The 12,102-nt window shown below is 40.9% G+C and overlaps 1 protein-coding gene across 9 annotated transcripts in view; it reads right to left on the bottom strand.

Moving 5' to 3' along the window:
• ZNF516 (zinc finger protein 516) overlaps positions 1 to 12,102 on the bottom strand; it is a 172,045-nt gene that overhangs the window by 110,020 nt on the left and 49,923 nt on the right. For 2 of the 9 annotated variants that reach the window (XM_045377931.3, XM_045377930.3), the window contains exon 2: positions 5,217 to 5,261. The exons of the other annotated variants lie outside the window; for them this stretch is intronic. The gene's annotated coding sequence lies outside the window, so the exon portion shown is untranslated. The remainder of the gene's footprint in view (positions 1 to 5,216; positions 5,262 to 12,102) is intronic. 9 annotated transcript variants of the gene reach the window in all.

Below are 12,102 nucleotides of genomic sequence, written 5' to 3'. Positions count from 1 at the left end.
TTCCCTTTACTGGAAGAAAGTTTTCGCCTTCTCCCAGCAAAATATAAAATTAGTCAACTGTGCAGTGTGGTGAAATCACCAGCCCAAAATTACACCCCAAACATATGATTATTAAGGATTTGCAGTCCTATTTTTTGTATTACTAAAAAAGCCACCCTCATTATATCTTTATATTTAGAGGGCTTTTTAAAAATAAGTTTTAATAAATATCTCTGAATGTATACATCCCACAAAATGGACAGTTAAAAGAAGGCACTCATGATTTTAGGTTACATATTTTCCTTTCTACTTTGAAATAACCAAAGATCTAGTAATAGTTTCCACTACTACATTCAGGATAAAAGAGCTTTCTTTCAGTGTAAGAAGAAATTAAAATTATTGGGTTGGGATAAGGGAGGAGACTCACTTTTTAGATAAAATGAATTATGGTAACTTTAGTCTTCTGACCAAAAAGTTTAATTTTTTAAAAATATAATTTAATGTTGGGATTAAATCAAAATTTCATTTTCTATTTTTATCTTCTTCCGTTAGAAAGTCCTGGAATCTGAAAGGTTAAACCACTGTACTCAGAAAAGCAGACAGAGCTGCCTCATGTTTCTTTCAACTAGAATTCATTAATTATAAAAAAACAATACAGGCACTGAATTGTACACTTAAAAATAGCTAAAATGGCAAACTTTATGTTACATATATTTTATCACAATAAAAAACACAAGACAAAAAGTATAGGTTTTAAATGCTTAAAATCATTTGAAATGCTTCAAAATTATACTCAGGAAATCATTATAAAATATAAATGAGATAATATTTATAAGGCACTTAAGTCAATAATCTACTGTTAATACTGCATGAAATATGTTCATCTTTAGACGGTATTATCCCAAATAAGGATCATCAGAGGTCATCACCAGAATCCATAAACCATTTATACAAACAAAACAAAACAATTTTTCTAGATGGGAGAGCCAGTTTTCACGTTCTCAGATTTGAACTGCCTGTTTGTGGATTACCCGCTTTGACAGTTCACGTTCACTGGAGTTATCTGAGCTAACAAATGTGCAGCTTCCCTTTGCGTGGGGTGTTCCCCCCAACTTTTAACTCAGATTGGGAAAAAATCACAAGTGGTCAGGATACAACTCTAATTCATATACATACAGAAAAGTTCCATTAAGGGAATATTTCTACCCAACACAGGTATGCTTTAACAGAGTTATTCTTTTTGCACTAACTGCTTAAGAAATTCCAAGCTGAAGTTATTTTAGATGAGACATTTAACGGACACTGCACTGTTCTGATCCAAGGAGCCCTTATATACATCAGCTTTGGAATGTTCCGCTTCTTCCTGACTGGAAATTCCATACGAACCCTATGCCGCACGCTCTGGTTTATTCTGAGAATTTTACTCCATTTGATTTTTGTTACAAACATTTTACAACCACCCTTGGCCAAAATCTCTGAAGTTCTATCCTAATTCATTAAGGACTTCTTATCTATGATTTTCTATAAATCCCTACTTACTGTAAGGCTTGCCCTGCACATAAAAACAATTCCACAGGGCCGGGCGCGGTGTCTCATGCCTGTAATTCCAGCACTTTGGAAGGTCGAGGTGGGTGGATCACGAGGTCAGGAGATCAAGACCATCCTGGCCAACACGGGGAACCCCTGTTTCTACTAAAAATACAACAAAAATTAGCCAGGCATGGTGGCGGGCGCCCGTAGTCCCAGTTACTCGGGAGGCTGAGGGAAAAAAAAAAAAAGAAAAACAGTTCCACAAAAACCTGATTTTTTACATTTCTTTTCTATTCCTTTCTCCTTCCTGAGCAGTTTTCTTCCTTCAAAGATATTTTTGTAAGTGGATTAATTTTTTAAAAACACCTTTCAGATACTTTCTTTTACCTACGTCAAAAATATGATTTACAGTATTCCTCACCAATCTGTTGGGGAGAAGAAATAAGAAACACAGATGAAGATGATATTATGAAACACTTGTCAGGAATAATTCTAAAAGTATGCATATCTGGCATATCGGTTCAGATGATTATTATACTGAGCACATCCTCAACACAGAAAAAAAGACGTATTATTTCAGGGACTTCTCCGCCTTACTTTTTTCCCGAAAAAGGTGACAGAATGGATTGCTGCAGCTCCTGAATCACCTCTGACACCTGGCAAGAGAGGGAAGCAACTCTAGACACGGACTGATTCCTGGGCCAACTCTCATTTCTCTAGTCAGGCATGTGGCCTTAGATGGGTCATTCTCTTCTTTGGCCCTTGTTTTTCCCATCTGTGAAATGTGTCATTTGTAACGGACAAATTGTGAAGCCTTTTCTAGTTCAGAAGTTCTCTGACCTGCGGTGGGCCCACGTGAACAGCATTTCTGGTGTCCACAGGCCACCACTGGTGGAAACACTCCACACAAGACAGCTGGGCCTCAGCCCAGCACCAGTCGGGGCCTCGCTAGATCCTGTGACGCTAGATCCTGTCACATCGCTGACTGGGAGATCCCAGAATTGGAGCCGACTTCCCCCAGGAGCTGAGTCTAGCACGCATTCATGCTGCCAGTCCGTGGAGGCTACACACCCTAAGATCCCTATCTTACTGCAGGTGCCCCCAAGACACCCATGGCAGATGGAAGCTATTCTGGGACTCCGGCCCCACCTGAAGTGTCTACCCTGGATGTCTCGCTCCAGGACATCATGCCCACTAGGACTGTGTCCCTGCAGAGTCCTACCCAGGAATACAACAGCTGCCCTGCACCCTCCCTCCCTCATGACGCATCCAGCAGATGACCAAGTCTTACAGACTCTAGACCTTCCGGAATGAACCAAGTCAGAATCAGGGCACTCTGCTCCAGTTTCTCAGTCACAAATCCAGCCCAGAGCTCCATCCTCTTCCTGTTCTGAACCATCGAATCATCTTCCCTTCAGAAACCTCCTGCTGGTCCCTTGGTCAGTGTCCCTGGCCTGTGACGCTTCCTCCCTGCTGTAGACTGGCTGAGGGACCCTCCACAACATCTCTTCCCATTGCCTTTGGGACAGAGTCCATATTCTTCAAGACAATTCACAGTCAAGATGATGTGGTCTTTAACGGCCTCTCAAACATCAGCTCTTGGCTACCACCCAGACACGCCCGCCATCCCTGACATGCATGTGCACACTTGCATGTGTGTGTGCGCATTTGCACAGGCTCACTACACGGGCACACTTGCAAACATGTACCTACACATAGGTGCACTTACACGTGTGGATACTCGCATGTGTATGTCTGTATACACACATGCATTCAGGCACTTACACACATATGCACTTGCACACTGCACTCACATGTATGAACACACACATGTATGCACCTCTGGCTTCAGCAATATGAAATTTCCTCAGCTCTCCTGAGCTCTAAGCCACTTTTCTGTTGCTTGGATTCTCACCCAGCTCAGGCTAACTCTTCCATAAGGACCAGTGTCCTCACCAGTGTCCTTTAAGAGCAACCTGGAAACGTCATCGGGTCAAACAGGATGGCTCCAAATGAAGGCCTCACAGGAAGAAAAAGCAATAATAAAATCCTGCAATGATCACTAAATCCAGTAAGCAAGGAAATAAATAGAAATAGAATTACATCCAAATAACTGCGATCTACACGTAAAATAACCATGTGATTCTTACATGTCTTGAAATAAAAACTATGTCATGTAAAAATAATTAATACTAACAAACTAAAAAAACAGCCAAAAAAGGAATGACAATAGCAATGTGGAAGCGGGAGGAGATGGGGAAAGAAGAGGAAGGTAATAGAAGTGTTCTAACTTCTTTCCCAAAGGGGAAGTCAAATTGTATTATTACTGACGTTAAAACATTAAGAAATACAGCTTTAAGAAAACATAAATATAGCCACTAGTGGAACCAAAAGCAGGATATGCTTTCTATATGCTTTCTGATTTTAATAAAGGACAAGAAACATAATTCATATTCCAATAAATAGAAAAGAAGAAAAAGGGAGGAAGTACAACACAAAAGTTTTTTTTTTCTTTAATTAGGAAAGAAGACCAAGTCAGTTTCAGAAATAAATATAAATGGAATAAACTCATTTACTTATTTAAAAAAAGACTCCACGATAGGGTTAAAAATTACATTGACTTTTGCTGTCTGGAAAAAAAAAAAAAAAAAAAAAACACCTATGACTAAGGAACTCAGAAAAGCAGGACACATAGAGAAAAATATATCAGAAAAATACAAACAAAAGCAACATGGAAAAAATATCATTAAAAGTTTAATGTGTGGTCACAAAAGGCAATTATACAAAAGTAGTTGGCCAGGGGCGGTGGCTCACGTCTGTAATCCCAGCACTTTGGGAGGCTGAGGTGGACGGATCACGAGGTCAAGAGATCGAGACCATCCTGGCTAACACAGTGAAACCCCATCTCTACTAAAAATACAAAAAATTATCCGGGCATGGTGGCGGGTGCCTGTAGTTCCAGCTACTCAGGAGGCTGAGGCAGGAGGATGGTGTGAACCTGGGAGGCGGAGCTTGCAGTGAGCTGAGATTGTGCCACTGCATTCCAGCCTGAGCGACACGGCGAGACTCCGTCTCAAAAACAAAAACAAAACAAAAAAAAGAGGTTATCTTATAACTATAAAGGGTAAAGTAGAACTCACAAAGAAGATATAATTATCCTAATATTGGTTTTGTGGGTGGGGGAATGTTTTGAGACAGGGTCTTACTATGTTGCCCAAGCTGGCCTCAAACTTCTGGACTCAAGCAATCCTCCTGCCTCCGCCTCCCAAGAAGCTGGGATTACAGGAAAGCGCCCCTTCCCCAGCTGTAGTTACGCTATACTTTCAAGTCAAATAACACAGAATACCACAAACACAGAATAAAATACATTTAGAAACAGCCACAGTGAATACCTGGAAAGATAAACAGAGAAAAATGATCTGGAAAAATTGGCAAATCTCTCGTAAGCATGGCGGATTAAGTAAGCAAAAGTAATAAGAAATAGAGGGCTTGAAAACTAAAGTAAGGCTTATCTAATATACGAGTATCACACTCCACAATTTGCCATTTTGCTAAATTGGCAATAGAACATCAAATGCCTCCATATTAACCACAAGGAAGGCTCTAAAAGTTCCATAAATTTGGAACAGTACAGGTCCCAGGAGCTCCATAATACAGCACCATGATACTAAAAATTAACAACAAGCAAAAACAAGAACAACACTCACGGAAGTTCAGCCGTTTGGAAAATTCTAAACTCTCTGTAACAACTCCTGAAACAAAGAAAAAATCAAAGTGAAACTGCAAACTCTCTTCAAAGTACCAGTGTCAAAATTTATGGTACACAAGAAAGCTAAAATAAACTCTAATGACTTGCTACAGTAATTAAAAATAAATATTCAATTTAACCAGCAACAAAAATTACAATAAAACCCTTAAATTTGAATTTTAAAGAGTAACAGTAAATAAGAAAAAATACAGTAAAACTGATTCACAAAATCAGTAATTGGCTCTATGATAAGCCCAATGAATGAGATAAATAACTAGCTGGCCTAATCAAGAAGAAAAAAGAGGTTGGGGGGAATTAGGTCTAATAACCACAGACAGAAGGAAAATTAAAAAAAAAAAAAATCATACAATGTTTTTCAAACTCTAGGTTAATACATTTGTTAATATGGATGAAAAAAAATTTTCTGGCCGGGCGCGGTGGCTCAAGCCTGTAATCCCAGCACTTTGGGAGGCCGAGACGGGCGGATCACGAGGTCAGGAGATCGAGACCATCCTGGCTAACACGGTGAAACCCCGTCTCTACTAAAAATACAAAAACTTAGCCAGGCGAGGTGGCAGGCGCCTGTAGTCCCAGCTACTCGGGAGGCTGAGGCAGGAGAATGGCGTGAACCCAGGAGGCGGAGCTTGCAGTGAGCTGAGATCCGGCCACTGCACTCCAGCCTGGGTGACAGAGCTAGACTCCGTCTCAAAAAAAAAAAAAAAAAAGAAAAAAAATTTTCTAATAAAATCTAACTGTCCAAAATTCACTCAGGGACAAAAAACGTAAACAGACCAATATTCAAGCAAGAAACCAGAGCTCTCTCCTCCACCCACCCAAACGTGAGAGATGAGTCAAGTCTACACCTGAAATCTTTCACACATTTTAAGAAACAACTCACATATAGGCTACCTGAATGTTTCTGTATCTTGAAAATATATGTGATGGAAGATACAAAACTAGTTACCCAAAAACATATTTGTAACTCATAAGCAAAAGACTATTATCCCCAATAAACAAAATATTCTTATAAATCAACAAATCATGAATAACTTCACTGGAAAATGTGACAAATTAACAGGTGATTCACAAGGGAGATAAAACGAGCAATAAACATTAAGAAATCCTCATAATCACTTACAATTTTTAAAACGCAATGGTATTTTCCTCTATTACGTTGGCCAAGACTTAAAAGATTGATAATATCAAGTGTTAACAAACAGAAAACACCGAGTTTTGCAGGGAATGTAAAATGTTACTTTGTTATCTTTGTTGGTAAATTTGGCAGTATCTGTCAATTAAAATGCCCCTCCATCCCCAAAATTCCACCTCAGGGAACTTATCCTAGAGAAATACTCCCACAAGTGCGCAAAGTCGTATATCCGAAAAGTTCCCTGCACACTAAGAGAAAGCTGGTAGCAGCCCAAATGTCCAACGGGAGACAGGACAAAGGCAGTTCCACAGGGCAGCAGTCAGCTGGCACACACGGGCACCTCCTGCTGGCTGCTCACAAACCCAATCTGCGCCAGTGGGTCCATGCTCTGGCCATAGTGGGCACTGGGCATCCGGAAACCACTGAGGGTGTGTACAGACAATAGCACCCTATACATGCCTTAAAGAGAATACACTGAAATGTTATGCAAAATTTTTTAAAAAACAGTTGCAGAAAAACTCATAGAACGTTGTACCATTTTAAATTCTTTAAAACGTATATATTTAAAGATCTTACTATGTTCACCAAGCGAATGTATTTAAATGCCTAATGCAGTGACTGGCATAGAGCAGGCACTCAATAGTAGCTTGCACAAAATAAACTTACACCCATGTTGTGAAATGTCTAACACACTTTCTCCTCAAAATGCAATTTCCTCTTTCGATTGTAAATATCTTGATGGCCAAGATGATGAAGACTTTGTCGTGTATAAACTATGCACTTTGTACAATTATCTGAAAAGAAATGGTTTAATTTGGGCAAGGAGAATGTTGCCGTAAGTGTTTGGCTCTAACTAAATTACCCAAACAAATCTGTGGTCAGAAAACCAAGTAATGAATTATCTGCAGTGAGTTCCACAACCATCATTTCCTTTTATAGTATGAAAAGAAAGGTGCTACATATTCACACCATTTTGTGAAAAATCACGGTATATGTCTTAAACGCAAAGTGCCTCTATCTATCTTGATCCCTTTATACAAGAGAAACAAACAGTAAGGCCTTGAGTACCAGCTGTCAATGTTTTATTCTGGTTCAGTAATTAAAATGGGGAGCTTCATATTAATTCCCTGGAAGAATGACATTCAGATCAACTCACTTCCCAGCAAAAAAAGTGTCTACATCCAGGAGCTGCAGGACAGGGAATATGATTGTTCTCAGCTACTGTAACTCCTCTCATTTAAAAGTAGGACACAGTGTACATTCTAAGCTCCAACTTCAGACGTCTTAAAGCATATTAAACAAAGTGGTCAAACGAATATGAAAGAAATTCTGCCAAATGATTACATGTAAGCTTGTAGTTCTATGTCAGTTTTCTACTAACCTCCAAAACCAGTCACGGTTCGTCTAAGAAAGGGATGTTTTAATCAGAACACCTTCATTTATTGTGATACTGAAGTCACCTGACTAGGTGAACTGTAGGCAACTGAGCAACTATAAATTTCACATGACTGGATAGACACAGCCTAAGCTCTTGAGCCCCCCAGATGTATGGCGGGGGTGACCTGCTATGGAGGCTTAAATCACTTTCAAGAGAAGAACCCACAGATGAAATTGCACTTGTGGAGACTCAGACGGATTTGCAAAGCTCTGAAAAGAATTTTGGGCTGGTCCACTAATAAACGGTGGTCCTAAAAGGAAAGGTCTACATTTTCCCTTTAAGCAGAAATATTCCTCTGCCTACATTTGCGTAGATCCAAAGCACTGTTTTTGCTGAGTCACTGAAACAGAAAAAAGATAAAACAGGACTTTTTATCCCAGCTGAGTCATATCATTTGGACTTTGTAATTCTACCTGAATGCGCTAGTCAATCTTATGTTCAAAAGTCTGATGAGTTTTCTGAACGTTGATACTGCAATTCCACAAGTAAGACAGGAAACAGAATTCTAGTTTATTTCAATATCATTTGACCAATAAAAAGAAGCATTTCAGTGACTAATATACAAGAATGAATACTGACCCTCCGTGAAAATAATGAACTTGCTGCTCTGAACATCAGATCCACAAGCAGGAGTAACAGGTAATCTGAAGTGTCACCTCCAAGAACAGGACCCAGCCCCACAATGAGGAAGCAATTTAACTCTGCCTTAGCCTTGAAAATGTGACAAAACTGAGTTGAACAGCAGTCTTGAGACACACGGGACAAAAGGCGAGAGTCGTTCTGTCCAGGAAAAACAAGGTCAGGTTTTTGTGCTTACTTTGTGGCACTTTTAAAGACACATCAACAAAATGTGATTCTCTTGCAATTTTGTACTTCAAACCCCCTATATTTTCCCTTCCACTTGGCTTCCAAACCACCCCACACGTTCTCAAACACTCACAAAATGGCCCACTGGAAAGGATTCCTTTTTATCTCACTGTAATTCCCAGTAGCATGGGAATAAGACACAAACAACACTCAAACCTGCTGAAACAAAGAAATGCAAACTCATTACACTGCATTTAATTCTCATCTCCTTAAGAAGCATCTTCTTAAAGGAGCTTGGTTTGCTTTGAGTTACTTCACTCTTCCTTCTGAGAAACAGCTTTTCTGAACCAGTATTGTTATCCATTTTTTAATTATTATATCTAAATGACCTACTTAAAAAGGGCTGAGGAAATACACTTTGTTCCAGATCTATTCTGAAGGGAAAAAGAGGCTATCTTTCCCACCAATGGATCTCCTAAGCGAAAAGCCCCAAACTTAAATGTTTTTGTAAACTCTGGTAGAGAGTAGAAAGTGTACTAACTTTTACTCCAGCAACTGTATTTCAGATCTTTAGGACAAATGAGTGACAGATTCATCAAGACGGTGACAAATTCATCGATGAAGAATGCGGGGAGAGGAGATGTGTAAAACCATCATCTCAATAAAACATTCCTTCTTCAACAGGAAGGGTATTTTGTTGCTGTTCTACCACTACAATAATGTTAAGAAATAAATTAACTTTGGGGTTTTCACTCCAGGTACTCCTCCATCCCTAAGCAAAGTCAAGAGTTTCTATGTTTTGTCAACTTGTTTATATTGCGAGGTTAGCAAAACTAAAATGCAGCAAATTATGAAAAAAAAGGTTTAAGGCTTAATATACAAGTAACATCTACCTAAATGAATTGTATCGCAATTCCCTCTTTTCTAAAATAAACAATTTTTTAATCTGCAAAAAATAGGAATAACAAATCCCTTACACAGTTTATAGGCTGAATGTAAAATTATTATGAGATGACATAGAGAATATATATACATTCATGATCCAAAACTTCAAAAGCAGAAAAACTTTTTCTAGCAAAGCAGAAAAATGAGTGTATTTCACATACACTTTCAGTACTGTATCAAAGTTTATTAAAATGCTTAAGTCTGCAGCTTTTCACTTAGATCCACTGTGGGGCTGGGCATGGTGGCTCACACCTGTAATCCCAGCACTATAGGAGGCCGAGGCAGGCAGTTCACCTGAGGTCAGGGGCTCAAGACCAGTCTAGACAACATGGCAAGACCCCGTCTCCACTAAAAATACAAAAATTAGTTGGGTGTGGTGGCGGGCACCTGTAATCCCAGCTACTCGGGAGGCTGAGGCATGAGAATCACTTGAAGCTGGGAGGCGGAGGTTGCAGTGAGCCAAGATCACACCACTGCACTCCAGCCTGGGTGACAGAGTGAGACTCTGTTTTAAAAAAAAAAAAAAAAAAAAAAAAAAAAAAAAAAGAGGGAGATCCACTGTGGAAGAGAAAACCTTTTTGTTCCTTCTCAGAACAGACCTGGAACAATCACCAGGATACCTCAGTGTGTCCACCAATTCCCTTGGTGCGATTTTAAGAGTCACATGACTTTGGGATGTTTGAATAAAAGGGGCCTTGACTTGGACCTACAGGGCAGGTGAAATGGTCAATGGTCATTCCAGCTCTTGCTGCTAAAGAACAGAACATCCCTGTGAACACGGGCCACATTCTCTCAGCAAGCCACAACAGAAATTGTTCGGGAAAAGAATAAACTCAATCTATCATGATTTCCTTCTGTTTTCTGAAATTCTCCCGGCAAGTCAGTCTGCATCTGCAATTCTACCTGCTCTGTAAGCGATCCTTTGCACAGGGTTCCAGCTCCCCATTGTCCAAAGATGTCCCGGGGCATGGTCCTCTCCTAACCCCTAGGGCAGGCCAGCTTCCCCTTTCACACCACAGACGGAGGGAAGATGCTCAGGCGTTCATAACGGCCCGAAAGTCACACCACAAGTGGAACTAGATTCACAGCCACACTAAGGTTCCTTCCTGCAGACCCACAATGCTGGAACTAATAAATCTGAGTTATCAAATGCTGCACCAGAAGTGGAGACCTGCGTGCAGGGAACGTGGAAAATACCAACACAGGGCCCTCTGTTGCAACTGTCCAGAGGGACAGACGTTGGCAGGGTCAGGCCCTTCGCCTCCTGGCTGCCCTGCGGTCTCCCGAAGAGACGCCTCCCCTCCACACCCAGGACCCCGGCACTTCCACCACTGTGGCACTTGGGACAGAGTCTGAGGTTATTAAAAAAGAGCCCTTTCTCCTTAAACTGCTGGGACCCCCCAGAGCCAGTTTTAAAGTAATGTACCTTCCCTCAGTGTCCTGGTTTGAAAACAAACAGCAGAAATCAGAAACAGAGGAACCTGCCTGGAGATTTCTAACTTAACCCCGGCACCTGGCCGAGGTTTGCGGCACGGTCCCCCTAGAGCTCTGCCATCCTATCTTACACGGCTGCCAAGTGACCCAAACTGGGATGGGCTGGGAAGGTAAAATGCACACGGGGACACTGAAGATTTTGCATTAAAAAAAGAACAAAAAAAACTTGGTAGTAATTCTTGTCATTTACATGTTTAACGTTTTGGATTTTGGATACACTGGGTTAAATAAAACTATCATTAACATTAATTTTACGTGTTTCCTTTTACCTCTCTTGATGTGATCACTAGAAAACGTAAAGTGATAGACACAGCATGCATGGTACTTCTCTTGGGCAAAACTTCCCTCGAGTGCTGGGTTAGTGAACTGCAGGCCCGCGGGCCAAATTCTTTCCACCTCCTGCTTTTGTACAGCCAGTGAGCTAAGGCTGGTTTTTACATATATATACACACACATATACACACACACGCACACATATATACACATTTACACACACACACACACACACACACACACATATATATTTTTTTGGGGGGGAGGGACGGAGTCTCGCTCTGTCGCCCAGGCTGGAGTGCAGTCGCACGATCTCGGCTCATTGCAACCTCCACCTCCCAGATTCAAGTGATTCTCCTGTCTCAGTTTCCTGAGTAGCTGGGATTACAGGCACCACCGCCACGCCCAGTTAATTTTGTATTTTTAGTAGAGATGGGGTTTTGCCATGTTGGCCAGGCTGGTCTCAAACTCCTGACCTCAAATGATCCACCCACCTCGGCCTCCCAAAGTGCCGGGATTACAGGCACGGGCCACCGCACCCGGCTGGTTTTTACATTTTTAAATGGTTGGGATTAAAAACAAAATCAAAAGAAGATCATTTTCTGACATGTGAATGGCATAGAACTCGGATGTCAGGTGTCTGTAAGTAAAGTCCATCTCTTCGCTGCCAGGCTGCCTCGGGCTGCTCCAAGCTATGAGGCCGGTCCTATCAACTACTATCCGGTCCTTTACGGAAAA

The sequence above is a fragment of the Macaca fascicularis genome, chromosome 18 (genome assembly GCF_037993035.2).
Source record: "Macaca fascicularis isolate 582-1 chromosome 18, T2T-MFA8v1.1".
Taxonomy (NCBI): Eukaryota; Metazoa; Chordata; class Mammalia; order Primates; family Cercopithecidae; genus Macaca; species Macaca fascicularis.
The sequence above is the reverse complement of the archived record's forward strand: the minus strand, read 5'-3'. Positions and strand labels throughout refer to the sequence as shown.